General features: G+C 38.9%; 2 long non-coding RNA genes across 2 annotated transcripts in view; one reads left to right on the top strand and one right to left on the bottom strand.

The window, feature by feature from the left end:
• LOC311625922 overlaps positions 1-6,976 on the top strand; it is a 204,692-nt gene extending 197,716 nt beyond the window's left edge. Inside the window, exon 3 of the long non-coding RNA XR_014795590.1 lies at positions 6,612-6,976. This is a non-coding gene — a long non-coding RNA (uncharacterized lncRNA). The remainder of the gene's footprint in view (positions 1-6,611) is intronic.
• LOC311625923 overlaps positions 1-18,027 on the bottom strand; it is a 237,638-nt gene extending 219,611 nt beyond the window's left edge. Inside the window, exon 1 of the long non-coding RNA XR_014795593.1 lies at positions 17,973-18,027. This is a non-coding gene — a long non-coding RNA (uncharacterized lncRNA). The remainder of the gene's footprint in view (positions 1-17,972) is intronic.
• Positions 18,028-21,420: the final 3,393 nt, after the last annotated feature.

The raw sequence follows: 21,420 nt of genomic DNA, 5'->3' as shown, positions 1-21,420 counted from the left end.
ACCTGTCAAGCCCCTGTCAAGCCCCATCTGGTGGGGGGCACAGCCTGAGGTCCCCTAGCCCAGCACCAGGATGGGAAGCCCCCTCAAGTCCTACCAGGTGGAGGGCGTGGCCTCAGGTCCCCTGGCCTGGTGCTGGGCGGGGGTCACAGCCTGAGGTCCCCTGGCCTGGCTCTGGGACAGTGGGTATGGCTTGAGGTCCCCTGTCAAGCCCCACCCAGGCAGGGGGTGCGACCTGCGGTCTCCCGAACTGACACTGGGGTGGGGGGAGTAGCCTGAGGTCCTCTAGTCCAGCACCAGGACAGGAGGCACACCTTGAAGTCCCCTGTCAAGCCCTGCCAGGTGGGGGATACAGCCTGAGGGCAGGGGAGTCTGTAGCCTCAGGTCATTGCTGATTGCTCATTAAGGCTTCTTATGGGAACAGCCTCAGCTGTGGGTGCAGCCATCTTTGTGATGGAGTGATGGTCAATTAGCATATTCCCCCTTTATTAGACAGGATAAAGGTCAAATAAGTTTCAGTGATAAATTCTGATGGGAATAGGGTATCACAAACTGTGAAAGGGAGAAGGTCACAGAGCTCTGGGGCTCTATTTGCACTCCTGTTGAGGTCTGGGCCACAGTATCCTATTCTGATTAGCACTTGATGCTGTGAGATTTCTCTAGATTCCTGCTTGTGATTGGGTGCAAAATGAAACATGTAGAACTCTATGGCTTCCTCCCAACTCCTAATATTTATTACCTTTAAGACAGACTTAAGATGATTTTAGATGTCAGGTCATACAATCTTTAGGAAACAGATAGAGAAGTTTCCAATGAGTTGCTTAATATTGTGAGTAGTGCCTCTCTGAACCTTTATTATTAGTTTAGAATCTAATTTTTTTTCTTGCAGTTTACTGATCTTTTGAGCATCTAAACTTTAGATGCTCAAAAGATCAGTAAACTGCAAGAAAAAAAATCCAGTATATAATTTTTATTTTTTACCCCTATGTAATTTTTCACCCATGGTCAAGTATAACAGCGTTTTCTCCAAAAGGATGATTTCAAGAGTGGGTAGTGGTAGTTTCTGTCATACAATGTAATTCTCTTTCTAATGATTCAGTGTTGTTCTTTTATGCACAGGGAAGCATTGGCTTCATTTCAGCTTTGGGATGATGGTGGTAATGTTGAGTATTGTATGAAATTGAAAAATGGAGCCAGCTCGCTTGGATATGAGGGCAGGGGTTTTTGTTCATTTTGTTCATTTTTGAAAGTTCAGTTTCTATAACATAGTTAGTACTCAGTAAATATGAATATGAATAATGGATAAGAATTTGCAATATTTGAGATTTTCTTAAAGTCAAAAATTGATTTTGGTTACATCACTATGAAAATGCTTATCTGTATGTTTCTTCTCCAAATAAATACGTTAGAGATGTTTTCTTGCAGATGCTGAAAAAAATGTATGTCACAGTGATTCAGAAAATAGGCCTCACTTCACACTTCCTAGTCATGTGACTTTTCCTTACCTTTGAACTTCCTCTAGAAAGCAGAGGCAATTATTCTAGTATCATACTAGTGTTTCTTTTCTCATCAAAATTTTAAAATCAGTTGATACATAGATTATTTATATCAGTGCTTGTCACATACCAGGCACTGGAATGCTAGCTATTATTTAATACTAGGGGCCCAATGCATGAATTTGTGCACCTTGAAAGGAACTGTTGGCCCTGAGGCTGTGGTGGGCACAGGGGCAGGTCTTGGCCCGTCCTCCACACCCCTGCCTGGCTCCTCCTGCCACAGCCTCTGGTCCCCTCTCTGCCAGCAGCCCTGCTCCCACCACCGCTGCTCCCACATGATAATGGTGCCCGTCCCACTCACATCTACTGATGGCTTGAAGCAATTGGGGCCAATGCCAGCAGCAGATGCGAGTGGTGGCTGCTGCCCCAATTGCCCCTCAGGAGCAGGAGGAGTTAGAGATGCCCTCAGAGCTGATCTGGCTGGCAGCCACTGCTTGCACATGCTGATGATGCCAAGCGATCAGGGCAGGCAGGCGCTAGATGCTGGCAGTGGGTGTGAGTGGAGCCAGCGCTGGCAGCAGGTGCGAGCACCAGTTAGGACCACAGTGCATGGGAGCAAAGAATTTTCAGTAACCACCAGAGGTTCACCCGGTTGACAGTGACTGGTGCCACGCCTTGATCTGGCACCCCTGCTCACCTGCTCCACCATCCCGTTGTGGCTGATGCCTGCTGGTGGTCAGTAAACATCATAGTGATCAGTTGTTCTACCATTTGGTCTATTTGCATATTAGGGTTTTATATAGAGAGACTAGAGACTAGAGAGTTTGTTTGAAATAAAACAAAATTTTAAAATAATACAAAATTCATGCACGGGGGCGGGGGCCAGCCCAGCCTGTACCTTCTCCAATCCGGGACCCCTTAAGGATGTCCGACTGCCAGTTTGGCCTAGTCCTGGGGATCAGGCCTAAACTGGCAGTAAGAAATCCCTCTCACAATCCTGAATAGCTAGCTTCTAACCACACACCTGCCTGCCTGCCTGATCACCTTTCACTGCCCCCCATCAGCCTGGTTGCCCCTAACTGCACCCCCTAGTGCTGGCCTGATCACCCCTAATTACCTCTGCCTGCTGGCCTGATCACACCCAACTGTTCCCATCCCCTCCTCCTCCCCCTCTTCCCCCCCCTTCCCCCGCTGGCCTGGTTGCCCCTAACTGCCCCCTCTGATGGCTTGGTGGCCCCTAACTGCCCCCTCTGCCAACCTGGTCACCCTTCACTGCTCCCTCTGCTGGCCTGGTCACCCCACGCAGCCTGTTCAGTCGCCTTTCCAGTTGTTTCAGTCGTGAGGGCCCCTGGCTTTTTAAATATGTGGGTTATAGTAACCTTATATTATTCCTAATATGTCTTCTATTATCCCCAATATAATGCTTAGCACATTGTCTGTGACCTATAATGATCGCCAGGTGATTATATAATGTTTATATAATAGAAAAAAGTTTAAACTATTCTTGACCTCGAGTGCAAACATATTTATAAGGCAAGGAGGCAATGCCTTCCCCTTCTAGTCATGGGCCATATTCACTTTGGCAAGTTCAAGGCCTTTGATAAGCTTCTGTGGTCAGGAATCCAAAGCAAATACAACTGAGAGTGAGGTGGCGCAGTGACTGTTAAGATGTGTATTTGCACCTTATCCCCTTCCATCTGTGCCTATGCACAAAGTATATCACAAAGTACACTAGAAAATCTAAAATCTATTTTATACAATTAAGCAATGTTTAATTACTTTTAAACAAAGAAAATATTTTCTCCCTCAAAACAAGTTTTAAATATCAAAACCTATGCTTATAAAAATTTAAAACTTTCTGCTATCTAAATATTTCAAATAAAATCCATTAAAAACTTCTCAAATGTTCTTTATATTCCACATATGTTAACCTAGAATCCTTCAGAGATATTTCAGTCTCTCTCTCTCTCTTCATTGGATGACTTTTTCTTGCTGCTGGCCTTGTCTTTGCTTTCTTATATTGTGGTTGATTACTGTCTTGAACCTCAGATCCTCCATTTGGAGTCTTTGAACCTGCTTTTCCTTTCCTAGCTTTTTGTTTGGCCTTTTCTTCCCTTGATCTTTGGTTCTATTTGCTCCCCCATGCTGTCTTTGTTCGGCAAGAGATTTATTCAGCACTCGTGTGATTATAGGATCTCCTACACCAACCAGAAACATGTTTTTAAACTTGTTAAACAACATTGCAGACTTTTCCAGGATAATCTAACTCACTTTGAATCTCTGTATTTTTTTTTCAGTGTGGTAATCATGCGTGTGTTTCTGAGCTTGTTGCACTGTGACTTAAAGTGAAGCAAGTTCATCATGGCCTCAGTACATCTGTTCATATCAAGATTATCAATTTTGAGTGAATTTTTTTTTATTTCAGCATGTCTCCTTTGAAGTCAAGAACTAATTGATGTTTCACACTTCTCCATTTTCTTAACTTCTGGCTTCTTTCCTTCATCTTTATTCCACTGCCCAGTTTCCATTTGTTTCCTCTTGCTTTTGTTTTCTATCTGCTGTTTCTCATGTTGGCCTTTGGGTATATTCCTTCTCTGAGAAGTCTGAAAGTTTATTCTCCCTTTCCTCTTCTCCTTGATCATCTCCTTCTTCAGAATCAGAGGTTGATATAAACTTTTAAATAATTTTTTTTCCTTTTTGATTCAATTTCTTTCTTCACCTCCCTTTTGTCTGACTCTTGGCTTATTTTCTTCCTTCTGGCCCTCTTCATCCTTTTTAAAGCTGTTTTATAGGTTGTTTTCCTCTTGCCCCTTTTCTTATTTTTGTTATTGTTGTTAGTGCTCAGCTAAGAATATTTTTTCCATTGATGTTTAGAGAGAGTGGAAGGGGGTAAGACAGAGAGAGAAACATCGATGTGAGAGTGAAACATTAATTGGTTGCCTCCTGCACATGCCCTGACTGGGGCTGGGGATCAAGCCTGCAACTGGGGTATGTGCCCTTGACCAGAATCAAACCCGAGACCCTTCAGTTCGCAGGCTGGTGCACTAACCACTGAATCAAACCAGCCAGGACACTTTTGTTTTCTTTATTATATGTCACTCTGTGAAGGACAGGTCTGTTTTTTATCATTCTGGGAATACCTCTTGGTTTTGGAATCTTGATTTTTGTAGCTGCAGGTTGTCCTCTTTTAGGACTCACTTTTAGATTAACAGATGCTGTTGCTGTTCTCACTTCTCTAATGTCTCGGTTTCTACTTGCTTTGCTGCCTTCCTCTAAAAGCTGTCTTAAATTACTATGTTTTTCTTGAGTGCCAGATCCACAAAACCAAATATCTGCTGCACATCACCAGATTTCCCATTTAGCATTAGAGCTAGCTATTATTAAGCACTTGCAATGAGTATTTGTCAGGCACTGTTCTAAAGTGCTTTAGAAAGATCTCATTTAATCCTTATTTTAACACTCACTATAACCCTATGGGGTACTTTATTATCCAAACTTTAAAAAGAGAAAACTGGGACACAGAAAATTTAAGTAGTTTTCCCAGGTGTTAAAGGTGTTAAGTGTTAGAGCTGGAATTTGTCTGACTTCAGAGCCGATCACCAATAGCAGTGTGCTATTGCCTCACTTGCCTAAACTCTCAGGCTACTTAGAGCCTGTGCCATGCCCAAGCAGCAGTGTCCAAGATTCCTGATAATTAAAAACCTTTACAGATCCCCTATTACCTGCTGGGTTCTCAGTGTCAGTTCTTTGCAATCATTACCAGGGGCAGTTTGGTGATCTTATTCAAGTTATCAAATGCTTCCCAAATCTCATGCCATTTTAAAGTTAGATCCTATATCAAGAGAAAGATCTGGGTCGGATATGAATTACTGTTGCCTACTAAAAGCCTCATGGTTATTGATAAATTCTGTTCACAGAATACTGTGGCTGTGATGTTGCCATGGTCACTTTCACTATGTTGCTACTGGGCCCTGAGGCAAAGTAGAAAAGCTGGAACTGAAAGCATTCCTTTTAGCATTTATAGAGTTTGACCTTCCAGGCTGTTTTCTCCATCTGGAATCCCTGGGTTCATAGCAATCCAACATTCCCCTTCTGATTCTTCCCTTATAGCTATCACTTAAAATGTTGACAATAAGAATTATAGCTATAATATCTTAATCATCTATGAGGAGCCAAGTAGTATACTGTCCATTTAATCCTTTCCACAATTCTGTAAGAAAGTATTATCACTGCCATTTTATACATGAGAAACTGAGGCTTACAGAGGCAAACTAATTTGCTCAAGCTCTAATTTGCTTCTTCAGGTCACCTTGAGCAGGGCTGACGAAAGCGGCTGAAGAGAACTAGGGTCTTCATGGTTCAGGAAGAGGCCAACTCAAATTCCTTTTCCATTCCCCAAGGAAGCAGATTTTGCCATTCCTGCCTCTGATATTGCCTCACACTTGGGCACAATGAACTTTAATAATAATACTGATATTATTTCATCACATATGTATAACTCTTTATACATTACCAATTATTTCTGCATAAAAGAGCTCTCTCCATAAATGTGGAAGGGTAAATTATCTCCCCTTTATCCTCTAATTTCTGTATTGAGCTAACTTCTCTGGAAAGAGCTGGATTTTCTGTGAAGCTCAGAAGTTTAAATGTTCAGGGACTCTCATTTACTTAGGCATAGGCTTTTATAAAATTTAAAAAACATTTTAGCCCTAGCTGGTTTGGCTCAGCATTGGCCTGCAGGCTGTAGGGTCCCGGATTCAATTCCAGTCAAGGGCCCAGGCATGGGTTGCAGGCGTGATCCCTAGTAGGGTGTGTGCAGGAGGTAGCTGATCAATAATACTCTTATCATTGATGTGTCTATCTCTCTCTCCCTCTCCATTCTTCTCTGAAATAAAAAAAAATATATGTATTTTTTAAAAAATAAAAAAAACATTTTAGTCACAATCAGTTAAGACTGCTATATCTTCCCATATTAAATTCCTCTCTATATCTCTTCATGGTGGGTGGTGTCAGATTGGCTGTGGACATTGGGGTATTTGGCTAGTAGGAAATTGAATTGGGGGTCCTTTTAGTTTGGGTTTAGTGAAATGTACTTACATGGCTTGCATTTACTTCTAGGTATAGCTAAACTATTGCTGCCTGCCCTCATGAAGAAATACTTTCAGAAATACCCCCACTGTCTACTCACTTGGGCACATGGCATGAAGACACAGGGTTAGAGTCTGCAATGAATAAAGCCTGTTCTGCAATGCCAGGAGTATGTGGATGACAGAGGAGAAAAAAACATTCGAAATGTTCAGAGCCAGAAACTTATTTGTGGGAAATTCTTCAAACCATCCTACATATAAAACCGTAAGCAAAGGTTTTGATTCTCATTGATGCCATCTTAACTCAGAAATTCTCTTCTATTAGGAAATGCAGGAGGAAACAATCAGAATATGCAACAATAACAACAACAACAACAAAAACAGGAGGAAAGTTAAGTACAAAGTATGTCAGGAGGGAATTAAAAATATGAATATTATAATGGTATTTGTCAGTTTATTAAATATATACTTCATAGTGATTTATTAACTTATTCTAATTATATATTCACTTATATCTATTATTTTGCATTCTTTCTATTAAAGATGACCCCTATAATTGCAAGCTTCAGATCCCACAGATCCTATAATTGCCTCAGCCACCACAGCATTTAAAAATGCACTAATTAATCATACCTTCAGGGAATGGTTGATGGCAGGAAGGGTGGGCTTGCAGTGGAGTAGTTTTGGAACTGAGCTGAGATATAGGCTCTCTGGCTGTGGTGTGAGAGATCAGGTCCTACATATTGCCTGGCTCCATGATCCACTTTTTTCTCAGGAAGGTCCCTCTAATTATCAGGCAGCTGTCACATCACTGCAGGGCAGAAAAGCCTCCCCCAACCTGCTACCACATCTCTTCTCCACCTCCTATGGAAACTAAAATGTCAGAGGTAGAGACACATTTCTTTGAGTTTGAAAAGCTTTCCAGTATTCAATAAATTATTATTATTTTATTGTTTGTTTTCCAAGAAATTATTAAAAGCAACATTCTTGCCGAAACCGGTTTGGCTCAGTGGATAGAGCATCAGCCTGTGGACTGAAAGGTCCCAGGTTCGATTCTGGTCAAGGGCATGTACCTTGGTTGTGGGCACATCCCCGGTGGGGGGTGTGCAAGAGGCAGCTGATCGGTGATTCTCTCTCATCGATGTCTCTAACTCTCTATCCCTCTCTCTTCCTCTCTGTAAAACAACAATAAAATATACATTTTTTTAAAAAAAGTAAACATTCTTACAAGCAATATTATTGTAAATGTGTATTATGTATACCTTAGTCCTGAGGCTTAGGAGAAGTTGATGAAGATGAGAATGATGAACTAACAATTCTGAACATTCTATGTATTAGGCCATATGTTGTCTCTGATATTTTGCATGGTCTCAGTCCATCCTCCAACAGAGGAGGAAAACTGATGCTTAGAGGGGTCACAACAGAGCTCTTGGCTGAACAACATTTCACAGAGATTAGGACACAAAAAGAGTTAAATGACAAATTAGGAGACAAGGGCTTTAAAAATTTCAGGCATTTCACAATCATGCCTTGGGCCAGCCCTACACTTTAATGTTTTCCCTAACTCTAGTAAAATGCTGATTATTACTTCTCCTAATCACATGAAGCAAAGTAGAATATACTCTACATTATGTATGGTATAAAAATATAACCCATGGGCAATGAAAGTATGTTTCACCCAGCATAAGGAACATAATTGGGATTAAAAGCCGAATGACACCAGGATTTCAACAAAAATCAATTATCAAGGGGGAAAGGGTTTTTAAGATAACTGGAACCAGACAGTTAAACATTAACTTTCAATGGTTTGAAGTGTTTAGGTTTTGCAATACTGTGGTTTGGAAGCTCTCCAGAACACAGAAAAAGCTATTTTCTTTTTAGAGGAGAGCTCTCTGCAATATTTTCTTTGCTGAAATAATGTGATCTTTAATAAGGTATTACATGACCCAAACTTATAAATGGACCCATTATTTTAGTTGACCTCATTCTTACTAGGTTTTTATATGTCAGCAATGAACTATCAACAGCTTCCTGATAATTAATCCTACTTACCCAAAGAACTGTTAGCCTGTTAGACTTATCTGTTCTAAGAGGAAGCTTTTATTGTACCAGACTTTTCCTTGTTGAATAAAACCACATTAAAGTTCTGCAGAAAGGTCCAACATTGTGAGATTGCGAATGAAGAAACAGACTGAAAATTATGATGCTAACGCCCACCACCCCACTCCCCGTGTTCAGCTCCATGCTTGCTGAAAACATCCTTGGTTCATCCAGCACAAAAATGGCTTTTACAGTAGTCAGTAGCACAGCTAGTCAGGTCAGGAGTGGCTCTCTGGGTGGCTTTATCAAAATGTATGGACATTTAGCATATGCAGTTAGTTACTTGGGTGGTCTGTTTTGAGAAGCAATGGGTGAGGCATCTCACATCGCAACCAAAGTTGCTGATATTGGAAGTTAATTTTCTACAATTAGAGACCCATTTCTTTGAATCTGAAATCTTTAAGAGTTTACTATTAAAATACAATTGTAGCCTTTGGTTGCCACCTACCCCAAAGCAAGACAAGTATCTGATGGTAGGAGGGGAAAGGTATGGTTTTACAACTGATGCAATGGATTCTAGGAGGAAGAAAGATGATGAATACTAAATTTGTTTTCTTTAAATGACAGAGGGAATAGGGAATTACTGCTGGTTTCATCTAGCAATTTGTAAATGGGTTGTTTGAACATATGGGTCTTAATATGTTCAGAGATTGAGGGTGTGTGCATATGTGTGTGTAAAATGAAAAGGCTTATTATTGGAGTCTGCCTCTCATCAGCATGGCATAAAGTTCCTCAGGTAAGGGTGTGATTTATAATTAAAGAGTTTCTGCATTCTGATAATTGCCCAGTACACCTATCCTTTTATTTTCAAAGATAAGTTTTGAATTTCAGTGATGAATTATTATAAAGCTATTTCTCATCAGGTTTGAGACTTATCCTAAATAACAGTTTAAATTTAAGCTGCTCAAGCAGATATTAATAGAGAGATTAAGATACCCTTCCCTAAGGGAGGTCATTATATCCTAGTAGAGGCCTGATACATGAAAATTCATGCACTGAAGGGTGGGGTCCCTCAGCCCGGCCTGCCCCCTCTCAGAGTATGGGAGCCCTCAGGGCTGGAGGCGACCCAGTGATCAGGGAAAGATATTGCCACATCACACCTCTGCTGCTGCCACTGCCAGAAGTACAAGTCTCCACTGGTCCTGGTTACCTGAGCCTCAGGCATCCCTGCATGGCTGGGCAGCCACCATCTGAGGTTTGCCTGCACCTTGGATGTTGGCTGAGCAGCTGACATCTGAGGCTTGCCTGCACCTCGGGCCAGCCCTGGGCAGCGGGGCAGCTGACATCTGAGGTTTGCCTGCACCTCGGGCCAGCCCTTGGCAGCGGGGCAGCTGACATCTGATGCTTGCCTGCACCTTGGGCCGGACCTGGGTGGCTGGGGTGCTGAGGAGACTGGGGACTCTGGAGGCAGGTGCGTGGAGCAGCCAGACCCGCCTAGGGGTGGGCGAGGCTGTGTTGTATACCTGCTGCCCCAGTGGGGCTGAGGGGACTGGGCACCACCATCTTTGAGGGTGTGACAGTCAATTAGCATATTCCTTCCTTATTGGTTGTGGGTGCCACCATTTGTGAGGGCGTGATGGTAAATTAGCATATTCCCTCTTTATTAGATAGGATATTAGACAAAATAAAACATAAACATGACATTTAACCCAAGGTACTATAATTTTTATTACTCATTGTGGTGATGATGCAAATTTTTGAACAGTTAGTTGATGGTGGTGACTTTATACTTTAAAAGGCACAAAAATCAAATTACATTGTGAAAAAGTTCAGCAAAGCTAGACTTGTTACCTCAAAACACCAAAGGAAATTTCCTGTCAGAAGGAATAGGGACTTAATAGACACTGAGTTCAATATTTCCTCCCTTGAATGCAACTTTTTTTGTAAATATTCTACACTTATTTATAAACTCCACTAGAGAATATAAATGACCAAGAAAAGGAATGCCTAGCCAAAAGTTGAGAGAAATACCTACTGGTGACCATCAGGTTATGTTCTAATTTTTTTTATGTACTCTTAAAAAACTAGTTGGTTATCTGTAATTTTCCTCTATCATTAATGGTACTATCTTCTTATATTTTTACTCTGCATAAGTTATTATAAATAACTAGAGGCCCGATGCATGAAGATTCATGCAATAATGGGCCTTCCTTCCCCTGGCTGCTGGCACTGCCTTCGCTCAAGCTGGAGCCGCCTTTCAGCCTTCCCACGCTGCCTAGAGGCGTGGAGCTGCTTGGGCAGTGCAGAACGCCCTGTCCCCAGCCACTCAGGGCCTGCATATGCAAATTAACTCACCATCTTTTGGGGTTAATTTGCATACTTATTCCTCATTGGCTGGTGGGTGTTGCAAAGGCATGGTCAATTTGCATCTTTCTCTTTTATTAGTATGGATTCTTAAAGAATATGCAGGATATAAATATAGAGATATAATACTTGAAATAAAATATATCACTGAACTCTGTCTCATCTCCCTTCATGTTCTTTCCAAGATGATCTCTTTCATCTTCAAGTATTTAAAGATACTTTTATGTGGATGTAATCCCTCTTCTTTATGCCTCACTCACCACTTTAGTGGTTTCTATGACCACTATGCTTAGTGATAAATGCACTTCAAACTGCAATCTAGTACTTGGATATCTATATGCATATGCATAAAAACTGAAAGCAAATGAAACTATACAATGGCCTCTGATATTTTCTATTGTACATAATTTTATTTCATTAATACTGGTTACATAACCAAAATGATTGTGTGATCCTAATGAGTTCTGACCCACAGTTTGAAAAACAATAGTCTAAGCCAGCATCATTACATGCCCAGATATCTGCAAAAACTTATTAACTGATTTCCCTTTTTCTGTTTTTCCCCCTTTGATTCCTTATTCTATATAGCAGCATAAAGGACTCAAAGATAAGTCAGATAATGTCATTCCTCTGCTCAAAGCTTTCTGTGGCTTCTTGCAATTACAATAAAATCCTGACAAGGTCTACATAATCTAACACCTGCCTTTTCTGTAACTAATCTTATGCCCCCTCTCCCTTCCTCAATATGCTTTGGCCCCTTAGAACTTGTTTCAGTTCCTCCTGAGCACCAGATTCTTGCCTATCTGTATATGAGCTGTTCCCTTTTCCAGGAACACTCTTTCCCCAACTTCTTTAGCTCTTGGCTAAATTATTTTCTCTACAGAGAGGCTTTTCTTGACTACTCTAGTAGAAGTAAGACCATCCCTATTTATTTTCTAACTCAGTCTATTGTTTGAACATTTACAACATTTGGAAAAATGAGGGAGAAAAACATAGCATCTAGAAAACTTTGATTAAGTAACAGGCAGGATGGAGTGGTGGGAGGAAGACTCAGAGTGAAAAATTTCAGTTTTGGGGCTGGGTCATATTCAAGATAAAGAAATTGAATTTTAGAAGTGACTTCATTTGAGGTGGCTTGCTTTTAATTACTGCCTTTTAATTTTTGTTTGATATTGAATCTCATTCATTTTGAAAATGCTATTTCACTACAAAGAATGAAGGAAAAGAAAGGTGTAGTTACACATAGGCCAACAATCTAAAGATAAACTATCCTGTCTCAGAATTTAGTGTTGGCAGAGGAAATCAAAGTGATGGGCCCTATAGAAAGGCTGTACTCAGGTGAAAGAGTCAGAGGCTGATAGGCCAGCTCTTACCAGCTGAGGGTTCTGTTATATCTCTTCTTGACTCAGAACTTATTTAGAGGTTTGTGATGTCTTAATTAGAAAAATATTTCAATCCTTATACTATCCCTTTTCTAAATTCAGAGATCTTTCCTGTCATGGAAATCATGGATAACTTGCCAACTTTGTACACAGATAGTCCTGTTGAAGGGTATTGTAAGCTTCTTTGTCCTAGACACTAAAAGTCCCTATTTCTATTCTAGTAATTCCAGATTTATAGATGTGTGTACATGGTGTCAGCCCTCACTAGTAGTCAGCAGGAGGAAGGAGATGCAGAATATACCTGCGTTTGAGTTCAGGTGGGACTTGGAATCAACTAAATTTGCCTGAGTCTCAAGGTAGATGACCCAGGTAGATTCCCTGAAGCCTGAGATTGAGAGCATCATTTGAACGATCAGGAGGTCTGATGCTTAGGAGGAGCACAACCTGGTTCCTGGCCCCTCCCTCTTGCCATTGCTGTCTTCTACTTTTAAGCATTAGGGTCCACTCCAGCTCCTGAAGAAGAGTTAGCTTACAAAGTGCCAGGCTTGCTCTAAAATATATTTATTTGTATTTTCTCATTTAATATTGCCCAGTATGCTCTCCCAGCTTGGTCCTTTATCACAATATATTTATTTCTTCTCAGCTCAACATAGGGAACCAGTACTGTGGTATGTTGTTCCCCATCTTTCCTATCCCCTATAATTTCTCAGTAAAGATATGTGTTAACTATTTATCATCAACCCCCCCCTCCCCCCAATAAGGCTTAACCTGGAAGAGTGGCTACTATGGACATATCTAATGAAGTGCTTTTAAAGGGTCTAATTGTTCTAAATTCTCATAGAAAGGCTCCATGTCAAAACTAACATCAATCCATCCCTAGGATTCCTGCATCCAACCTTCAAACTCATGACTTAGCTATTTCATTTTAGAATAATACACTCAGCTTTTTTCATGTCAGTCACTGACTTTGTTCAAGCAATGAATAATAGAGAAGATGTGGCATTAACTAAGGTGGCCTTGCCATGAGGTTAAAGAAACATGAATAGCTAATCTCCAACGTTTATGAACCTTTGAAACAAATCCAGTTTCTTCCTAGGGCCAAGTTGACTTGAATTACAATTTATTAAAAACAAAATGAATCCCGAGGAAAAAAAAAACAAAGTAGGAGGGATCTCAACAGCAGATATCAAGCTGTATTACAAAACCACTGTTCTCAAAACTGCCTGGTATTGGCAAAAGAACAGACATATAGACCAACAGAATAGAATACCCAGAAATTGACCCAAACCACTATAATCAATTAATATTTGACAAAAGAGGCAAGAGCATACAATGGAATCAAGAATAAATGGTGCTGGGAAAATTGGACAGATAAATGCAAAAAGATGAAACTAGACCACCAACTCACACCATACACAAAAATAAACACAAAATGGATAAAGGAGTTAAACGTAAGATGGGAAACCATAAAAATCTTAGAGGAATCTACAAACAGCAAAATCTCAGACATATGCTGAAGCAGTATCTTCACTAACACAGCTCCTAGGGCAATGGAAACTAAAGAGAAAATAACAAACGGGACAACCTCAAAATAAAAAGCTTCTGTACAGCAAAAGAAACCATCAACAAAACAACAAGAAAGCCCACTGCACAGAAGAACATATTTGCCAATGTTATCACCGAAAAGGGTTTAATCTCCAACATTTACAGGGAACTCATACAACTTAACAAAAGGAAGTTAACAAAAGGAAGTTAAACACCCCCCCCCCCCCCGCAAAAAAAAAAAAATAGATACTTTTCAAAAGAGGAGAAAAGGAAGGCCAAGAAACATATGAAAATATGCTCAGAATCACTAATCAGCTGAGAGATGCAAATCAAAACAACCATGAGGTAGCATCTCACAATGGTTATCATCAACAAGTCAACAAACAACCCGTGCCGGTGAGGATGCGGAGAAAAAGGAACCCTGAACCCTGATGCACTGCTGGTGGGAATGCAGACTGGTGCAGCCACTGTGGAAAATAATATGGAGTTTCCTCAAAAAACTAAAAATGTAACTCCCATTTGACCCAGTGATCCCACTTCTAGGAATATATCCCATGAAACTAGAAACAACAATCAAAATGTATATATGTACCCCTATGTTCATAGCAACACAGTTTACCATAGCTAAGATTTGGAAACAGTCTAAGTTCCTGTCACCAGATGAGTGGATTAAGAAACTGTGGTACATCTACACAATGGAATACTATGCTGCTATAAAAAAGGAAGGAACTCCTACAATTTGCAATAGAATGGATGGACCTGGAAAGCATTATGCTAAGCAAAATAAGTCAGTCAGAGAAAGATAAATATCACATGATCTCACTCATTTGTGGAGTATAATGAACAACATAAACAGATCCAGAGATAGAAAAGCATCAATCAGACTGTCAAACCTCTCAGGAAAGGTAGGGGGAAGGTTCAGGTAAGAGGGAGAGATCAACCAAAGGACTTGTATGCAGGCATATGAGCATAACCAATGCATATAAGCAGACACCAGGGGGGTGAGGGCATGAGCTGGGGGTGGGGTGGGGTGGAAAGGAGGGATAAGGACACAATAAAGAAAAATAAAAGAATACAAGAAGCATTTCAATATAATCTTAATTAAAATTGATGATAAAAAATAAAGAGAAATGGAAATGGGAAACATTTACAATTAGGCTAAATGTCGAAATTATGTATCCTAATCTGTTTTTCATAGTCAAGTTAAAACAATAAATTTATTACCTTAAAAAAAAAAAAAGAAAAAGAACAGGTTATTTAAAAAAAAAAAAATGAACTGGCTATTTTGGGGCTAGGGTTTGATCTATTACCTAAGTCCTGATTTAAAATAGTTGGTGAGGGCCTTCCTCCCTCCCTCCCTCCCTCCCTCCCTCCCTCCCTCCCTCCCTCCCTCCCTCCCTCCCTTCCTTCCTTCCTTCTTTCCTTTCCTTCATTTCTGTAATATCTTATTCTGGAATAATGTAACAAAGAAGAAATATAACAAATCACTGGGAGTTCACCAGCATTTGTGGAATTGTAAGGATGATCCATGGACAATGAGAACAATAACAATAAAACAGATTTCAACTGGCAAGAAACAGCATGTCATTGCCTGCAAGGAATGGCCAGGTCAGAAATTTGATTGTTTCATGTGTTTGGATAATGTAATATAACACAGATTCTGTACCAACTTATTCTATAATGATATCATATTTAATATTTTCTACTTAATTGTAATCAAAGTTCAATTTCTTAGTGCAATCAAATATAATAAAATATATTTAAGGCATTTATTAGCCAAACTGATTAAAGAAAACAAAGTGCCATCATCCCCAAATGAAATAAAACTGGACTAAGGCCAAAGATGAAGGGAACCATATGGATAGATAAGACATTACAGCAAGAAAATTAAAGCTGAGGACCGCTGTGTTTAAAAGACTACAATGCTTTTCAGGGATTCACCATGCTATCTACCAGTTTTGGGAAAATAACTTCTATTTTAATTTTATAAAACCAATATTTATGGTCAGTGCTTCCAAATAGGTATGCAAAAGCCTTTTAATTTTAAGTGGAAGGGTATAGTGTTATCTCTGTGACTTTGTGAATGTTGAATCAAATTCCCTGTATTTCATTTCTGTTATAACCTAATGTAAGAAATGTTACTATCTAAGAGAAATAAACTGAAGATGGAATCATAATTTTGTATGGTGGATGGATGACAACCATACAGCTTAGATATTTAAAGAACTAAACAGATTTAAAATATGCAGTCCCTTTGTCCTCATAACCATATTAGTATTTTTAAATCACATACTTTGATTTTTTTTGAGATATATAGTCATAATACTTAAATATTCTAAGAATGTAAGAAGAAAAGTTTTAGTCAAAATGCTATCACTATAGAATTTGAGTAATAATATCCTAATAAAAGTAAACGGTATATTTTTATCCATGCATGAAATCACAATTTGAAATCTAAAACTGATTATTCTTCATAAATTACTTGGTTAGAAAAATGGAATAGTGATGGAAGCTTCTAAAGTATTTCAAGAAACATTGAAAAATAATATGAAGAAAAGTTAAATCTGAAATAAAATCCCATTAATCACATATAAGTGGGGCTTCAGAAAAATGAGTCACTGAATGTCATAAAATTGGAAACTGCTTTATAACAGCATTGAGTATATTTCTTAAAACTTGAAAATTGACCATATTCCAACTGAAAATGTTATCTTCCTAAATAGGTAAGTTTTACTACAGATAAACAGATCATATTTAGGCTATTTAATCTAGATTTTTTGCCAGGTGATTTTTAAGTAACTATTGTGATCAGACCTAAAGGATTTACAAAAGCTAGCTTAATAGATAGCACTAGATTGATTTAATAGCCACTTATCTGTGTTAATAAATAAAAATGAGGCCCTGGCCAAGTGGTTCAGTTAGTTAGCATGTCATCCCAATATGCCAAGGTTGTGGGTTCAATCCCTGATTAGGTCAAGATAGATGCAAGAAACAACCAATGAATGCATAAAAAAGTAGAACAGCAAATCGATATCTCTCTCTCTCTCTCTCTCTCTTTCTCTTTCTTCCCTTTTTCTCTCTAAAATCAATCAATAAAAGAAATTTTAAAAATATAAATAGAAAATGAAAAAGGATGTGTGAATGAACAATTATCTTCTAGACAAAAAATTAGGGGAGATATAAGCACATGTGCACACACATAGTCTCACCTCCCACTGAGACTGCAATCAATGCCCCCAAATCTTCTGCCAATCACAGATATGGGTGTAGTAACACCCATACCAACCCATAACATTAGAATTTGAGGGGAGCTGAAGGCTCGGGCTACCCACTTTTTAAAAACATTTTTATTTACTTACTTTTTTTTTAAAAATCTATTGTGGTGACATTGGTCAACATGATCATATAGATTTCAGGTATGGGTTTCCCTGTTTCAAGATCTGCTTATTGCACGATGTGCCCACCACCCTACCCACTTTTTAGTGAAACATAAAGCACCATTTGTAAAGCCTCTGGCTAATTTGATCAATTCAGGCACTTAAAATCGATAATGCAAGTTCCAGAGAAAATGTTTTTATCAAATTGGTCTTTAATTAAATTTAGAAGATAACTGAAATTTCCATTTTGCTCTATGAAAAAAAGAACTTTAACCAGCTATCTGGCTGTTTAATATCATGTAGATAAAACATCTAAATAATTAGCTTGTTTTTCAATTTTTTAATCAAAATGTTTGCTATCTTTAAATGTAAAATGGATTAAGAACTAGTCATGATAACTCATTTTCTGTGACTAAAAAAGAAAGTGTGACTCAAAATAATGACCTATTCAATACACAAAGGGTAATTACTTTCATGCCAGATATATTTTAAAGTCATCTCTTCATTTAGTCTAGAGTTATATAAAATAGAACACACTGCAATGTACTACATAAATATAATATTCAGTTATAATAAAATGTAAAGTAAATATAATGAATATCCTTAACTTTATCTTGTTATGATTATTGATTTTGTTGAATAACGAATTGAAAAAATAAATGCACTACTCTGAAATGGACTCACCTTGGAGGTATCTCCAGTGCTCAGGAGTGTTCAAGCTGCCTGTGTCACGTCTGAGTACCACGGCTTCCTCAACAGCCCTGGAAAGCACATCAATTACATTCCAAGACATATTATAGAGTAGAAGACGTTAAACAAGTTACAAGTGCTTGCAAGCAGCGTTTATTTTTTTTAACACCTAGAAAAGCTATATATTCCTGGTCAGCGGGATGATGTTAACTTATCGCTCACATAGAACTCATGTTAAGTAGATGGAATGGGATGTGGCTGTCAAATTAATGTCCGTGAAAAAAACAAATATCTTCAGAATTTTAATAAATCCTAAGGAGAGGTTTGAGGCAAAGAATCATAGGCTCCATTTCCTCCCTCTTTTAACATTCTAACCTGGTTCTCTGCTAAGAAATATTAAGGGGATCACTTCTTTGATGCTAAACAATTACTCACTTCATTGACTAATTACAAATTTCAAAACCTGAAGAGCCGTTCTTCTATTGCCCTTTAGAGATATCTAACTTATCTAAACTGTAGCTATTTAATCATGTGTTAGTCCAAACTCCCTTTTAATACCAAGTATCTTTGTTGGAGTTGTGGCTTATTAGAAATCAATCTTCTCAAGTTCAAATATCAGAACTTTAAAAAAAAATATTCTTTTATTAATTTCAGAGTAAGGAGAGGGAAACATCAATGATGAAAGAAAATAATTGATCAGCTGCCTCCTGCAACAACCCCTTCCCCCCGCCCCCTCCCAACTGGGGATCGAGCCCACAAACAGAGCTTGTGCCCTCATCAGGAATAGAACCATAACCTCCTGGTTCATAGGTTGGTGCTCAACCACTGAGTCATGCTGTTCGGGCCAAATATCAGAACTTTAGTATCTCTTTTCCCCCCTAATCCATCTCAATTAATGGCTAATTAACTAGCATCTTAAAGGCTTTTTATTAGAAAGTTAAAATTTGAATCTCTTTTATCACATATTGCTAGAATAAATTCAGGTGTCTTAGTGTCTCCCCCTCCCCCTCACCTCAGAGAGCCCCTACCTAATTTCCCAATTCATATTTTACTTAAGGAGCCCAGGGTTGTCAAGGGTAGGTTAGATTTCTCTTCTTAAGAGTCACTTTCACAGTTAAAAACAAAAAACAAAAACTTGTCTTTTAAAAGCACTCATCATCCTAGTAGCTTTAAGAAAATATCTTTGTTTAAGTATTATTTATTGTGTTCTGTTTCTCAGACTTTCTATGACAATATTTTTGGTTCCATAGTAATTTTTCCCAAATATCGAGGAAATATCAATTGTACTATTTATTTATTTATATTGTTATTTTTTTTCTTTGGCAACAAATGATCTAAGGTAAGGGAAGTTAATAAAAAAGTCTTTTGAAACAAAGAAATGGTAGAAATGTTACTATTGAATCAGTGAGTAAATATATTTTGTGTTACTGCTACAAACTCATATAGTAGTTATGCAATTTCTGAATCTTGCACATAAAATGGTGCTAGCAAAGTGGGTATATATGATTTTTAAATAGCTCAGAATGAGCTGGATATACCCATACAAGATGGTCTTTTTTCACAAGGGACATGAATAATTTTGGCCAAATTCTTTTTAGAAAAGAGGAATAATTTATTATACCCCCCCCTTTTACCCTTCTCAAAGTTTTACAAGCACCATAAGTAAATAAACATTAACATTTTCTTCAGAGAAGTTAAACATCCTTCCAGTACAAACTTGCAGAAGGAAAAACTCACACTACAAATATTACTTTGGGGAAAAGGAATTTACTTATTCATATTTAGTAGTTTTTGAAAATATATGTGTATTTCCAGTTTATATTTTGCCAAATTAATGTAACTTTTGAATGTCTCTTTTGTTTGAAGTAAGCAAAACAGTCTGGTCCATGAGACTTGCAACATAGATTGAAATGGCAAACATTTCACCAAGATGTCAAAACAGGAAAATCTTCTGGCATAATCAGCACTGATAGTAGGATAAGAAAATATTGGCTAGTCTTATTGATGCAAAACTTTACTAAAGGACAATCTACATCCAGTTTGATTTTAAGAGTGATGATGTAGGTCTGTCTACCATATTTGTAGCTTGCCTATTGAATTTTCTAAGTTCACTGACCTGTGATAACGAATAGAATTACTTTTATGTGGTCATAAACTTCAAATAAATATTCTTAAAAATAACACCTTAGGAAATTACACTTACAAGATTCTTAATGGTAGAATAGCAATGCTTTATAAGATGTTCACATCTGAGCATTTAATCTGCACAAATAATCTTGTGTATAGCTAAAGGATTTCTTCAAACTGAATTGTTTGTTAATGATCTTTTTAATCCACTCACACAGATGTAAGATGAAACAGTGGGGTCAAGAGAAAAGGGTGCTAGCCGTGATTGAGAACAGCTGAGTTTAACTAACTTTTCCATAACTAGTTACATTATCCTGGGAAAAGTCATCTAGCCTTTCTTCATCTCTAAAATTTGGACTGCACCTTAGTTAGAATATTTTTGAAGATAAAATGAGACAATCCTATCTAATAAAGAAGAGATATGCTAATGACTGTCACCCCCCAAAAAGATGGTGGTGCCTACAGCCAATAAGGAGGGAATATGCTAATTGACTGCCATTCCCTCAAAGTTGGCGGTGCCCAGTCCCCTCAGGCCCACCAGGGCAGCAGGTGGACGGCACGGCCGCGCCCACCTCCAGGATGGTCTGACGGCTCCATGTACCTGCCTCCAGAGTCCCCCAGTCCTCTGAGCTCCCCAGCTGCTCAGTGCCAGCCTGAGGCACAGGCAAACCTTGGATGGCAACTTCCCAGATACCCAGGTCCGCCTGAGGCTCAGTTAACCAGGGCCAGCCAAAATTTGCACTGCTGGCAGTGGCAGCAGCAGAGGTGTGATGGGGACATTGCCTTCCCCTGATCTCCGGGTCACTTCCCATCTCTGAGGACTCCCAGACTGTGAGAAGGGGCAGGCTGGGCTGAGGGATTCCCCCTCCAATGCATGAATTTTCATGCACCGGGCCTCTGGTATAGAATAAAAATGATTGAAAATTTTTAAAACTATAAAAGTTAACCTCTTGATTGGTAATAACCACACAAGCAATAAAAAGTTAAAATGCTATCTCCAAACTATCCTAGAAGTTGCATAACTTGGGGTGTTTCTGGCCTTCAACAAATCCTGAATAATTATTTCCCTGAAGAAACATGGGTAATTTCACAAGTATGATTTAGCTATGGAAACAAACAGGTACAATCGTCTTGGAACATGTACCCCATGGATAAAATGGGGTACATGTTCCAAGACTCCCAATGGATGCTTGAAACCACATATAGTATTGAATCCTACATAATACCCCTCTCCCATACATACATACATACATACATACATACATACAATTTATGGCTTTTCGTTGGTATGTCCGAATTGCAAGCATCACTACTC

Source organism: Pipistrellus hanaki (assembly GCF_964339955.1).
Source record: "Pipistrellus hanaki genome assembly, chromosome: 7".
Lineage (NCBI taxonomy): Eukaryota > Metazoa > Chordata > Mammalia > Chiroptera > Vespertilionidae > Pipistrellus > Pipistrellus hanaki.
This window is presented reverse-complemented; position numbering and strand designations above follow the sequence as displayed.